Genomic DNA, 12,790 nt, shown 5'->3' on the forward strand with positions numbered 1-12,790 from the left:
TCCTCAAGCAAATAAAGAACAGTTGACTGGTCCACAAGTGACAATAACATACAGTGACTATGTACAAAGGTGTATGCAACAAAATTTACTGATTGCATGATAAGAGAATGAAGCAAAATGCCCTCATCAGTGAGTTGTGTTACTTTCTTGAGTACAAGACGCCACCTTATTCAGTCAAGCAAGGGTTTTGCGTAAAGGATTGATCAAATTGTGTCTATCTTTACTCTTGGTTTTTCATGTATGGTTTTACACATCTTTTGTTTGTGCATGAATTGTTGAAGGCATGCTAGAATAAGTGTTTCTAGTTTGGACTAAGGGTAGGTTTCTTTTAGGCTCTTATTCATTAAGGACCCTAGTGTTGGGTGCCTAAGTCTCTTTTTCCAGGGTAGGAAACATAGATTGCTTGTAAGGATTCTATATGCATAGTGAAAATCTAATTTAGGTTTTGGATTAGATAACTGGATTAGCTTCTCTAGTGATAGAGAGTGAACCAATATAAAAATGTTGTGTACTTCTTCTCTTGATCTTATCTTTCTTTCTCATTCTAGTCTTGATCAGTTTTCTAAAGGTTCAAGAAAACATCCTTTTGAAAGAAAGAACTTTAACAAGGATATTTTGTAAAGGGAGGATTGATTCAGTATTGATTGAGTACAGTTTATGAAATTTTTGTGATACGATCTGTACAAAAAAAAAGTTTTTGCAACTATGGTTTTAAAATTTTGTTTTGTTTTGAAAACCAATTCACCCTGTAAATGGTGAATTGGTACCTAAAGAATGTGAATGTATGATACATGATTTTGATGATGCCAAAGAAGAATCAAACAAGGTTGCTTCAAAGGGTAAGCATTGCTTCAAGCTTAATACAGGCCTAAAATTCGTAGCCCAAAATCCAAGTACAAAGACTCTGACTTCCAAGCCTAAAATGACCCTTAAAATGGCAGAAGTAGCTCAAGCTCATTTATGACAAAATTGTACCTCTTTTCTTAGCTTTCTAGGGACTACCCGGATGCTCCATTTGAAGTTCTTTAATGTCATATAGGTCTTGTACAAGGCGAATAGGTCAAGTAAGCACAAAAATTTGAATATAACCAAGAACTATCAATTAAGCTCAATTATTTTCCTAAGAGCCAAAAAGAGGTCAAATAACCTAAGAATTATAGGAAAATATTACACTAAAGATGCTTAATCAATGTCTACTTAGAGAGCAAAACTCCTTTAGAATTGTTTGGAAGCGTCCAAACATGGTTTGGATATCTTTTCCCCTTTCCATATTGAAGAGTTCATACATGTGTGTCAAAAGGCTCAACTTGTTACATTTTACCTTAGAGGACCCTTCGTAGGTAATGGCTAAGGTGTCTCACATCTTTTTAGTGCTTTTGAAGTTGTGAACTTTGGAATACTCTTCTTGGGATAGAGCGCATACATAGCATTTCTTGTGCGAGAGTTGAGAAGAAATTTGGACTTATGTTCATCTGTCCATCTATCCCATGGGATCTCATTTCTCTAAGCGCCTAAAGGAATGTGATTTCCTTTTTCTACAACGTTCCACATATCGATGTGAGTGGATTCAAAGAAAACAATCATTCTTTCCTTCCAGTAGTCATAGTTGGCTCCCTTGAGCATGGGATGTAGAAGCAAGCTTCATTGCTTTATGATGATGAATCAAGATTGATTCAAGGTGTTATGATGATAACAAAGATGATGACAAAAAGCCCAAGAGAATGATTTCAAGATTGAGTCAAGAACAATTCAAGAATTAAGAGAAAGATTCAAGAGAAGTTTCAAGTTTCAATTTGATGATAACAAAGATGATGACAAAAAGCCCAAGAGAATGATTTCAAGTTGAGTCAAGAACAATTCAAGAATCAAGAGAAAGATTCAAGTTTTCAAGAATCAAGAATCAAGAATAATCAAGATCAAGATTTAAGACTCAAGATTTAAGAATCAAGAAAAGACTCAATCAAGATAAGTACAAAAAAGTTTTTCAAAACACCGAGTAGCACATGATGTTTTCACAAAAGCTTTTACCATAGAGTTTTTACTCTCTGGTAATCGATTATCAGTGGCAAGTTTTGTTTTTAAAAAGCTTTCAACTGAATTTACAACGTTCCAATCAATTTCAAAATGGTGTAATCGATTACAATATATTGGTAATCGATTACCAATGTGTTTGAACATTGAAATTCAAATTCAATTGTGAAGAGTCACATCCTTTCACAAGAATGATTTGATAACTCTTCCAATGGTTTTTAAGCTTTTCTAAAGGTTATAACTCTTCTAATGGTTTTCTTGACCAGATATGAAGAGTCTATAAAAGCAAGATCTTGATTTGCATTTTAATAACACTTACAACCTTCACAAACAACTTTTCACATATTCTTTTACAACCTTTGAATCTCTTTGAACTTCTTCTTCTTCTTCTTCTTCCCCTTCTTCTTCCTCTTCTTCTTCCTTTGCAAAAGCTTTCTTAAGTTTTCTGGTTTTCCAAACCTTGAAAACAAAACTTGTGCTAATCATCTTTTTCATTCCCTTCTCCCTTTGCCAAAAAGAATTCGCCAAGGACTAACCGCCTGAATTCTTTTTGTGTCTCTCTTCTCCCTTTTCCAAAAGAACAAAGGACTAACCGCCTGAATTCTTTCGTGTCTCCCTTCTCCCTTGTCAAAGAATTCAAAATGACATAGTCTGAGAATTCTTTTGATTCTTCCCTTTCCCATAAACAAAATATTTCAAAGGACTAACCGCCTAAGAATTCTTTTGTTTCTGATGAGGACATGACCAAGAGCAAAGGCAAGGATCCACTTGAAGGACTTGGAGGGCCTATGACAAGGGCTAGAGCAAGGAAAGCCAAGGAAGCTCTTCAACAAGTGTTGTCCATACTATTTGAATACAAGCCCAAGTTTCAAGGAGAAAAGTCCAAGGTTGTGAGTTGTATCATGGCCCAAATGGAGGAGGACTAAATGACACCACTTTGTCTCAATTTTAGAGTGTTTAGTTTGTCTAAATAATGGCCCAATCCTTGTAAAGTTGGCTGACCAAAAATATGTTTTGGGTTAATCAACTAAAAGGGCTTTAGTAGGTTTAGTTCAAGTTGTAATAAGGGCCCAATTGGCAACCTAGGTGATGTAAGCTCCATTGGAGCTTGTAGGCCTAGGATCTTCTTCATCAATGGATTCCTTTGCTCCTTGGAAGATGAATGGCAGCGGAATAGAGAAGGAAGAGAGAGAGGAGATGCCACTTCAAGGAGAAGATGAGTCTAGAAGAAGCTCACCACCATAGGAGGCCATGGATAAAAGCTTGGAGGAAGAAGGAGATGAATGAAGGGAGAGGGAGAGAAGAGCACGAAATTTTGTGCTCCAAATGAGCTTTGAAATCTGAAGTTTAATATTCAAATGATCAAAGTTCCAAAAAATGCACATACATGACCTCTATTTATAGCTTAAGTGTCACACAAAATTGGAAGGGAAATTCAAATTTCACTTGAATTTGAAATTGAATTTGTGGAGCCAAACTTTGGAGCCAAAATTTCACTAATTATGATTAGTGAATTTTAGTTATGGTTCAGCCCACTAATCCAAGATCAATTCCAAGATTCTCCACTAAGTGTGCTTAGGTGTCATGAGGCATGAAAAGCATGAAGGACATGCACAAAGTGTGACTATATGATGTGGCAATGGGGTGTAGTAAGTAAATGCTCACCTCCGCCTCTAAAATTTAATTGGATTGGGCTTCTACCAATTCAATTAAATTTATTTCCAACCACACACATCAAATATCCACTTAGTGCATGTGAAATTACAAAACTACCCCTAATACAAAAACTAGTCTAGGTGCCCTAAAATACAAGGGCTGAAAATCCTATATTTCTAGGGTACCCTACCTAAATTATGGAGCCCTAAATACAAGGCCCAAAAATAATGAAACCTTAATCTAATATTTACAAAGATAAGTGGGCTCGTACTTAGCCCATGGGCCCGAAATCTACCCTAAGGCTCATAAGAACCCTAGGGCCTTCTCTTGCATCTCTGGCCCAATCTACTTCAAGTTTTATATCCAATGCCCTTGCAAGGTAGGATTGCATCACTAGGCATCAGCCTTTTGGGAGACCAAATGGTGGCTGACTTGTTGGCTGTTGGGGGTGACTTTTGGTTGCCACAATTTCAGTTACACTCAGCCATTAAGTTTTTTTTTTAATTCCCTAGGTTAATGGCATTAAGTTATTTTAATTCTAGGTTAGTGGGTCATTACTAAAATCTGCTGTAAAGCTTCTATATAAGCTGAACCATTTTATCAATAAACACAAGTTGAGGTTTATTCAGAAAATTAGAGTTTATCTCTTTTATCTTAGTGAGAGTGATTCTCCTAAATTCTTGAGTGATTCAAGAACACCCTGACTGTATCAAAGGACTTTCACAACCTTTGTGTGTTGCCCTCGCCGAAAAGAGTGATTCTTTCATTCCTTTCATCTTCAACCTTGTTCTTTCAAACCACAATTCCAGAAAATCCACTTCTGCCCAGAATTATCTCGTGGCCATAACTCACGTTTTACGCACTCAAATTAAGTGATTCTTGAGCCTAAATTGAATTTCAAGACGAGACCTTTCTCCTCGTTTTGGAATCACCTCATTTGGAGCCCTGTATCTTGAGTTTTTGCCATTTCTATATTTCTGTCCAGCCACCACTTAACCTACGTTTTCTCATCTCATTATTCCATTTTGTGCCAAGAACCACCTTATTAAGACCCACGAAATTAACCGCCTTATTCTTCATCCTTTCCTTAATCAATTTCCGCATTTTCCATCAAGGTTTAATCCTAGACGATCCTAAGTCAGCCCTTGTGCCATGAGGGTTCATATCATTTGGTAATCAGAGCTCCGGTTCTAGGATCAACACTTCCTTTGCTGGAAATATTGGGTAACATCCTTCTTTATCCTCTTTGCCATTTATATTACCTTCTTATTCATATATATATTTTTTAGGCTGAACCATTGCAAAAGTTAAGCCTTTTGATCTCTTTGTTATAAAAAAAGAAGAAGTAGAATTTCGTATAAGCAAAATTAAAAAAAATAAAATTAGGCTGAATGGTTCATGCTTGAAGAACTTTAAAAAAAAAATTCTCTTTAAGGTAATATATTGGTTGCATGAAGGATTGTTACTTGAATTCCTAAATTCTGAATTTTATTTCCTTCATTTGTGCCTAAAAACATTGTTAGCCTTTTTCTTGGTTAACCTTTTCCTTGTCTCTCTAGCCTTACCTTACACATATTGGTGAATTGTTCTTTGTTGTGGCCATAATCTCTTGAATTGCCTAAGAACTCAAGGGGAATTAGAGTGGTAAAAGGCAAGAGTGTTTCATTAGAGAAAAGCCATAATTGTGTGATACACTTGAGTGGGTGAGGTATTCAAACAACAACTATAATTGTCTTGTTACGTTTGATTTGTTTGTTTGAGATGTCAGGTACTAATCCTAATGATGGAGTGGGGCTTTCGCAATTCCAAATGCAAGCTTTGATGCAACATTTGGAGAGGTTAATGAAACAACGAGATGATGCGCTCCATGAGAGGTTGGATCAAATGGAGAATAGAGATCATAATGAAGAAGAAAGGAGGAGAAGAGGGAATGATGGTGTTCCTAGACAAAACCGAATTGATGGTATTAAACTCAACATTCCTCCATTTAAAGGAAAGAATGATCCGGAGGCCTACTTGGAGTGGGAGATGAAAATAGAGCATGTTTTCTCATGCAACAACTATGAGGAGGACCAAAAGGTGAAGCTTGCCGCCACTGAGTTTTCCGACTATGCTCTTGTGTGGTGGAACAAGCTACAAAAGGAGAGAGCAAGAAATGAAGAGCCAATGGTTGATACATGGACGAAGATGAAAAAGATCATGAGGAAGCGGTATGTGCCGGCTAGTTACTCAAGGGACTTGAAATTCAAGCTCCAAAAACTAACCCAAGGCAACAAGGGGGTTAAGGAGTATTTCAAGGAAATGGATGTGCTCATGATTCAAGCAAAGATTGAAGAAGATGAGGAGGTAACTATGGCTCGATTTCTTAATGGTTTGAATAATGATATTCGTGATATTGTTGAGCTGCAGGAGTTTGTTGAAATGGATGGTTTGCTTCACAAAGAAATCCAAGTAGATCAACAATTAAAAAGGAAGGGAGTGGCTAAGAGGAGTTTTACCAACTTTGGTTCTTCTAGTTGGAAAGACAAAGGTAAGAAAGATGGGGCTGCTACTTCTAGTAGTTCCACACCTATCCCATCAAAAACTCGCTCAAAGTCCCCAGAGGAACCCTCTAAAAGGAGTAGAGATGTGAAGTGTTTCAAGTGCCAAGGCCTAGGACAATATGCTTATGAGTGCCCTAACAAAAGGTCCATGGTTCTTAGAGATGGAGAATATATAAGTGGATATAAGTGAATCTGATGTTGAAGAGGAAGAGGAGAGTGAGTACGTAGAGGAAGAGGAGACTCCGGAGGGAGATTTTTTGATGATTAGGTGGTTACTTGGTGGTCAATTGAAGCATGAGGAGGAGAGCCAAAGAGAAAACATCTTTCACACTAAATGTTTAATCAATGGCAAGGTGTGCATGGTGATCATTGATGGAGGTAGTTGCACCAATGTGGCTAGTTCTAGATTAGTGTCAAAGCTAAATTTAGCTACTAAACCACATCCTAGGCCATACAAACTTCAATGGCTTAGTAAGGATGGGGAGGTGCAAGTGAGGCAGCAAGTGGAAGTGGACGTTTCCATTGGGAAATACAATGATAAGGTACTTTGTGATGTTGTTCCTATGGAGGCCAATCACTTACTTTTGGGGAGACCATGTCAATTTGATAAAAGAGCCAATCATGACGGTTACACCAACAAGATCTCTTTCATGCACCAAGACAAAAAGATTGTGCTCAAGCCATTGAGTCCACAAGAAGTGTGTGAGGATCAAAAGAAAATGAGAGAAAAACTTCTTCAAGAGAAAAGAGAAAAAGAAAAAGTGAGCAAAACACTTGAGAGTGAGAAAAAGAGGGAAACACTTGAGAGGAAAAAGAGTGAACAAAAGAAGAGTGAAACACTTGAAGTGAGGGAGAGCTATTTAGCCACAAAAAGTGAGGTCAAGAGGTTGTTTCGTGCTAAACAGTCACTATATATCTTGTTTTGCAAAAATCAGATTTTGACCACTAACACTTTTGATGATTTTGAAGTGCCTTCTAGTGTTAAAACTCTTTGGCAGGATTTTCAAGACATGTTTCCACAAAATGTGCCAAGTGGACTACCACCTTTGAGGGGAATTGAGCATCAAATTGATCTCATTCCGGGAGCTTCTTTGCCCAATAGGCCAGCCTATAGAAGTAATCCACAAGAAACCAAAGAGATTCAAAGACAAGTGGATGAACTCATTAGCAAAGGTTGGGTAAGAGATAGTATGAGTCCTTGTGTTGTCCCAGTGATTTTGGTCCCTAAAAAGGATGGGACATGGCGCATGTGTTCCGATTGTAGAGCCCTTAATAACATCACCATTAAATATAGGCATCCTATACCTAGGCTTGATGATTTGCTTGATGAATTGCATGGTGCATGTTACTTCTCTAAAATCGATTTAAAAAATGGATACAATCAAATTAGGATTAGAGAAGGGGATGAATGGAAAACTGCTTTTAAAACAAAATATGGTTTGTATGAATGGTTGGTTATGCCTTTTGGCCTAACTAACGCTCCTAGCACTTTCATGAGACTAATGAACCATATCTTGAGAGAGTTCATAGGAAAGTTCGTTGTGGTGTACTTTGATGATATTCTTATCTATAACACTTCACTTGATTTGCATATTGATCATTTAAAATCTGTCTTGACTGTGCTTAGAGAAGAACAATTGTATGCCAATCTTGAAAAATGCATCTTTTGTACTAACCATGTTGTGTTTCTTGGTTTTGTTGTGAGTTCAAAAGGAGTGCAAGTTGATGAGGAGAAGGTTAGGGCTATTCAAGAATGGCCTACACCTAAGTCCGTGACCGAGGTGAGGAGTTTTCATGGCTTAGCAAGTTTTTATAGACAATTTGTGAAGGATTTTAGCACATTGGCAGCACCTCTCAATGAAGTGCTCAAGAAAAATGTTGGTTTCAAATGGGGAGAGAAACAAGAAGAAGCTTTCAATGTTCTTAAGCAAAAGCTAACTAATGCCCCCATACTTGCGTTGCCAAACTTTCAAAAATCTTTTGAAATTGAGTGTGATGCTTCAAATGTTGGGATTTGGGTTGTGTTGATGCAAGAAGGCCATCCAATTTCTTATTTTAGTGAAAAGTTAAGTGGTCATACCCTTAACTATTCAACTTATGATAAGGAGTTGTATGCCTTAGTACGGGCTTTGAAAACATGGCAACACTACCTTTATCCCAAGGAATTTGTCATTCATAGTGACCATGAGTCCCTCAAATATATCAAGGGGCAAGGCAAGCTTAACAAAAGGCATGCGAAGTGGGTGGAATTCCTAAAGCAATTCCCTTATGTTATCAAACATAAAAAGGGAAAAGCTAATATTGTAGCTGATGCTCTTTCTCAGCGTCATGCATTACATTCTATGCTTGAAACAAAATTGATTGGTCTTGAATGTTTGAAAAGCATGTATGAAAATGATGAAACTTTTGGAGAAATTTTTAAAAATTGTGAAAAATTTTCAGAAAATGGTTTCTTTAGACATGAAGGCTTTCTTTTCAAAGAAAACAAATTGTGTGTGCCTAAATGTTCTACTAGAAATTTGCTTGTTTGTGAAGCACATGAAGGAGGTTTAATGGGGCATTTTGGGGTCCAAAAGACTCTAGAAACATTACAAGAACATTTTTATTAGCCTCATATGAAAAAGGATGTGCAGAAATTTTGTGAACATTGCATTGTATGTAAAAAGGCAAAGTCTAAGGTAAAGCCTCATGGATTGTATACTCCATTGCCAATTCCGGAGTATCCTTGGATTGATTTATCCATGGATTTTGTTATGGGGCTGCCAAAAACAAGCAATGATAGAGATTCCATTTTTGTGGTTGTTGATAGGTTTTCTAAAATGGCTCATTTTATTCCATGTAAAAAAGTTGATGATGCTTCCCATGTGGCTTATTTGTTTTTCAAGGAGATTGTGAGACTCCATGGTTTGCCAAGGAGCATTGTTAGTGATAGGGACTCTAAGTTCCTAAGTCATTTTTGGAGGACTTTGTGGAGCAAGTTGGGCACTAAATTTTTATTTTCAACCACTTGTCACCCACAAACCGATGGGCAAACGGAAGTTGTTAATAGGACTTTGGGAACTTTGCTTAGGACAGTTTTGAGGAAGAACTTATAAACTTGGGAAGCTTGTTTACCCCATGTTGAATTTGCTTACAATAAAGTTGTTCATAGCACCACTAATTGTTCTCCTTTTGAAGTTGTTTATGGTTTTAACCCACTAACTCCTCTTGATCTTTTGCCTATGCCTAATGTTTCTGTTTTTAAGCATAAAGAAGGTCAAGCAAAGGCGGACTATGTGAAGAAGCTTCATGAGAGAGTCAAAGATCAAATTGAGAGGAAAAATAAAAGCTATGCTAAACAAGCCAACAAAGGGAGAAAGAAGGTTGTCTTCGAACCCAGAGATTGGGTTTGGATGCACATGAGAAAAGAAAGGTTTCCGGAACAAAGGAAATCAAAGCTTTAACCAAGGGGAGATGGACCATTTCTAGTGCTTGAAAGAATCAATGACAATGCTTACAAAGTTGAGCTGCTCGGTGAGTATAATGTTAGTTCCATCTTTAATGTCTCTGATTTATCTCTTTTTGATGCAGATGGAGAATCCGATTTGAGGACAAATCCTTCTCAAGAGGGAGAGAATGATGAAGACATGACCAAGAGCAAAGGCAAGGATCCACTTGAAGGACTTGGAGGGCCTATGACAAGGGCTAGAGCAAGGAAAGCCAAGGAAGCTCTTCAACAAGTGTTGTCCATACTATTTGAATACAAGCCCAAGTTTCAAGGAGAAAAGTCCAAGGTTGTGAGTTGTATCATGGCCCAAATGGAGGAGGACTAAATGGCACCACTTTGTCTCAATTTTAGAGTGTTTAGTTTGTCTAAATAATAGCCCAATCCTTGTAAAGTTGGCTGACCAAAAATATGTTTTGGGTTAATCAACTAAAAGGGCTTTAGTAGGTTTAGTTAAAGTTGTAATAAGGGCCCAATTGGCAACCTAGGCATCAGCCTTTTGGGAGACCAAATGGTGGCTGACTTGTTGGCTGTTGGGGGTGACTTTTGGTTGCCACAATTTCAGTTACACTCAGCCATTAAGTTTTTTTTTAATTCCCTTGTTTAATGGCATTAAGTTATTTTAATTCTAGGTTAGTGGGTCATTACTAAAATTTGTTGTAAAGCTTCTATATAAGGTGAATCATTTTATCAATAAACACAAGTTGAGTTTTATTCAGAAAATTAGAGTTTATCTCTTTTATCTTAGTGAGAGTGATTCTCCTAAATTCTTGAGTGATTCAAGAACACCCTGACTGTATCAAAGGACTTTCACAACCTTTGTGTGTTGCCCTCGCCGGAAAGAGTGATTATTTCCTTCCTTTCATCTTCAACCTTGTTCTTTCAAACCACAATTCCAGAAAATCCACTTATGCCCAGAATTATCTCATGGTCATAACTCACGTTTTACGCACTCAAATTAAGTGATTCTTGAGCCTAAATTGAATTTCAAGATGAGACCTTTCACCTCGTTTTGGAATCACCTCATTTGGAGCCTTGTATCTTGAGTTTTTGCCATTTCTATATTTCTGTCCAGCCACCACTTAACCTACATTTTCTCATCTCATTATTCCATTTTATGCCAAGAACCACCTTATTAAGACCCACGAAATTAACCACCTTATTCTTCATCCTTTCCTTAATCAATTTCCGCATTTTCCATCAAGGTTTAATCCTAGACGATCCTAAGTCAGCCCTTGTGCCATGAGGGTTCATATCAGTTTCCCCATTCACAAAGTTTCAAAGGACTAACCGCCTGAGAACTTTGTCTTAACACATTGGAGGGTACATCCTTTGTGGTACAAGTAGAGGGTACATCTACTTGGGTTATTGTGACTGAGAATAAGAGAGGATACATCTCTTGTGGATCAGTTCTAGTGGAGGGTACATCCACTAGGTTGTTCTAAGAGAACAAGGGAGGGTACATCCCTTGTGGATCTTTTCTTGTAAAAGGATTTTTACAAGGTTGAAAAGAAATCTAAAGGACCGCAGGTCGCTTGGGGACTGGATGTAGGCACGGGTTGTTGTCGAACCAGTATAAAACTCTTGTGTTTGTTTTCTTCTTCCCTACTCTTTTAATTTCCACTGTGCACTTTAATTACCGCTTTTACTTTTGGTTAATTTTATATTTTTGTTATGTACTTTCTTAACAACATAGTAAAAGCCTAAGAAGGGTAAATTTTAATTAGTAAAGGTCGGTAAAAATTAATTCAACCCCCCCTTCTTAATTATTCTGAGGCCACTTGATCCAACTTAGGAGGCTTGTCCACATCAAATCCTTCTTCCATCGTTTAAGGAGTTTTCTTTCCTATACTCTATCAAGAGCTCAAACTAGAGGCTAAGCTTTGATATCAACTGAAGTAGTCGAAACACAATTGAAAAGAGGTTGAATAGTATGATAGATAAAACCTAGTCTTTTGTAAACTTTTAAAGGCTTTTCTCAAACAAATATCACTTTGTGCTTAGAAAAACAGTTCACAAAACTTGGATATAGTAGTGTAGGATTAACTTAGAAAAGAACTAATTACATAGAAGCATTAAAGAAAACACAGATTTTATTCTGGTTCACCCCAACTCTTGGGCTACGTCTAGTTCTCCATTAAACCTTGAAGGGTTCCACTAATGAATTCTTTGATTACAACCACGCATTCTTTACGCCACTTCAGGCTACAACAAGTACTCTTTAGGCCACTCCTGGCACTACACTTAATCTCCCCCTGAGATTAACACCCAATTATTCTTTGTCACTAAGCCACTCCTCTGAGATTAATACCCAAGTATGTTTGATAGAAAATGTATTCTAATCACTCAAAGAGTGTTTACACAGTAAACTTAAATACAATGAAACTCGCTAACTTAGCAAAGCTAAGATTCACTTAATTCGATCAAGTTTCTTTTGTTCAATGGACTGACAATGTTACAATACTTGTTCGTTTTGTTTCAGAATATTTTTCTTATTATTTGACCACCTTAATACGAACACCTTCAAGCTTTATATAGACTTTAGAGTTTCAATCTGTTAAGAGATCCCAACTAGTTGTTGTCTAATAATAGCTTTGGCGCTTGACACGAGACCGCTACTATGCACAGAGAGAGAGTGTGGGGGTCACAAACACTTTCTGCAGCATATCTTCAGATAAGTATAGTTTGTTAGTATCACCTAGTGCTCAGAACTGACTTTCATCGTATGAATTAAAGGAAACATTAACAACATAAGACAAAAGGAATTAAGAATGTCAAAACAAGACAATTTAAATCTTCCCTTTTGTGCGCTATGACAAGTTCTTACTCTGTGGACATTACTTTCTTTTGATTGTTTTTAGTTCTTGAGGATTAAGCAACTGTTCCATTACTTTTGTATTGTGAGCCAGGTGCAAAAACACTTGTCTTCTCTGGGTTGGACGTAGAAGCAGTATCGTCTGGTGACTGATACTTTGTCTATTGTCCATAGCCTTTTTGTTCATGCTTTTTTGCTTGTATCTCATAGAGATAAATATGAACGTGCAGCTTAAACATCAAAGATTAATACATAAAATTT

The sequence above is a fragment of the Glycine max genome, chromosome 6 (genome assembly GCF_000004515.6).
Source record: "Glycine max cultivar Williams 82 chromosome 6, Glycine_max_v4.0, whole genome shotgun sequence".
In the NCBI taxonomy this organism is placed as follows: Eukaryota; Viridiplantae; Streptophyta; class Magnoliopsida; order Fabales; family Fabaceae; genus Glycine; species Glycine max.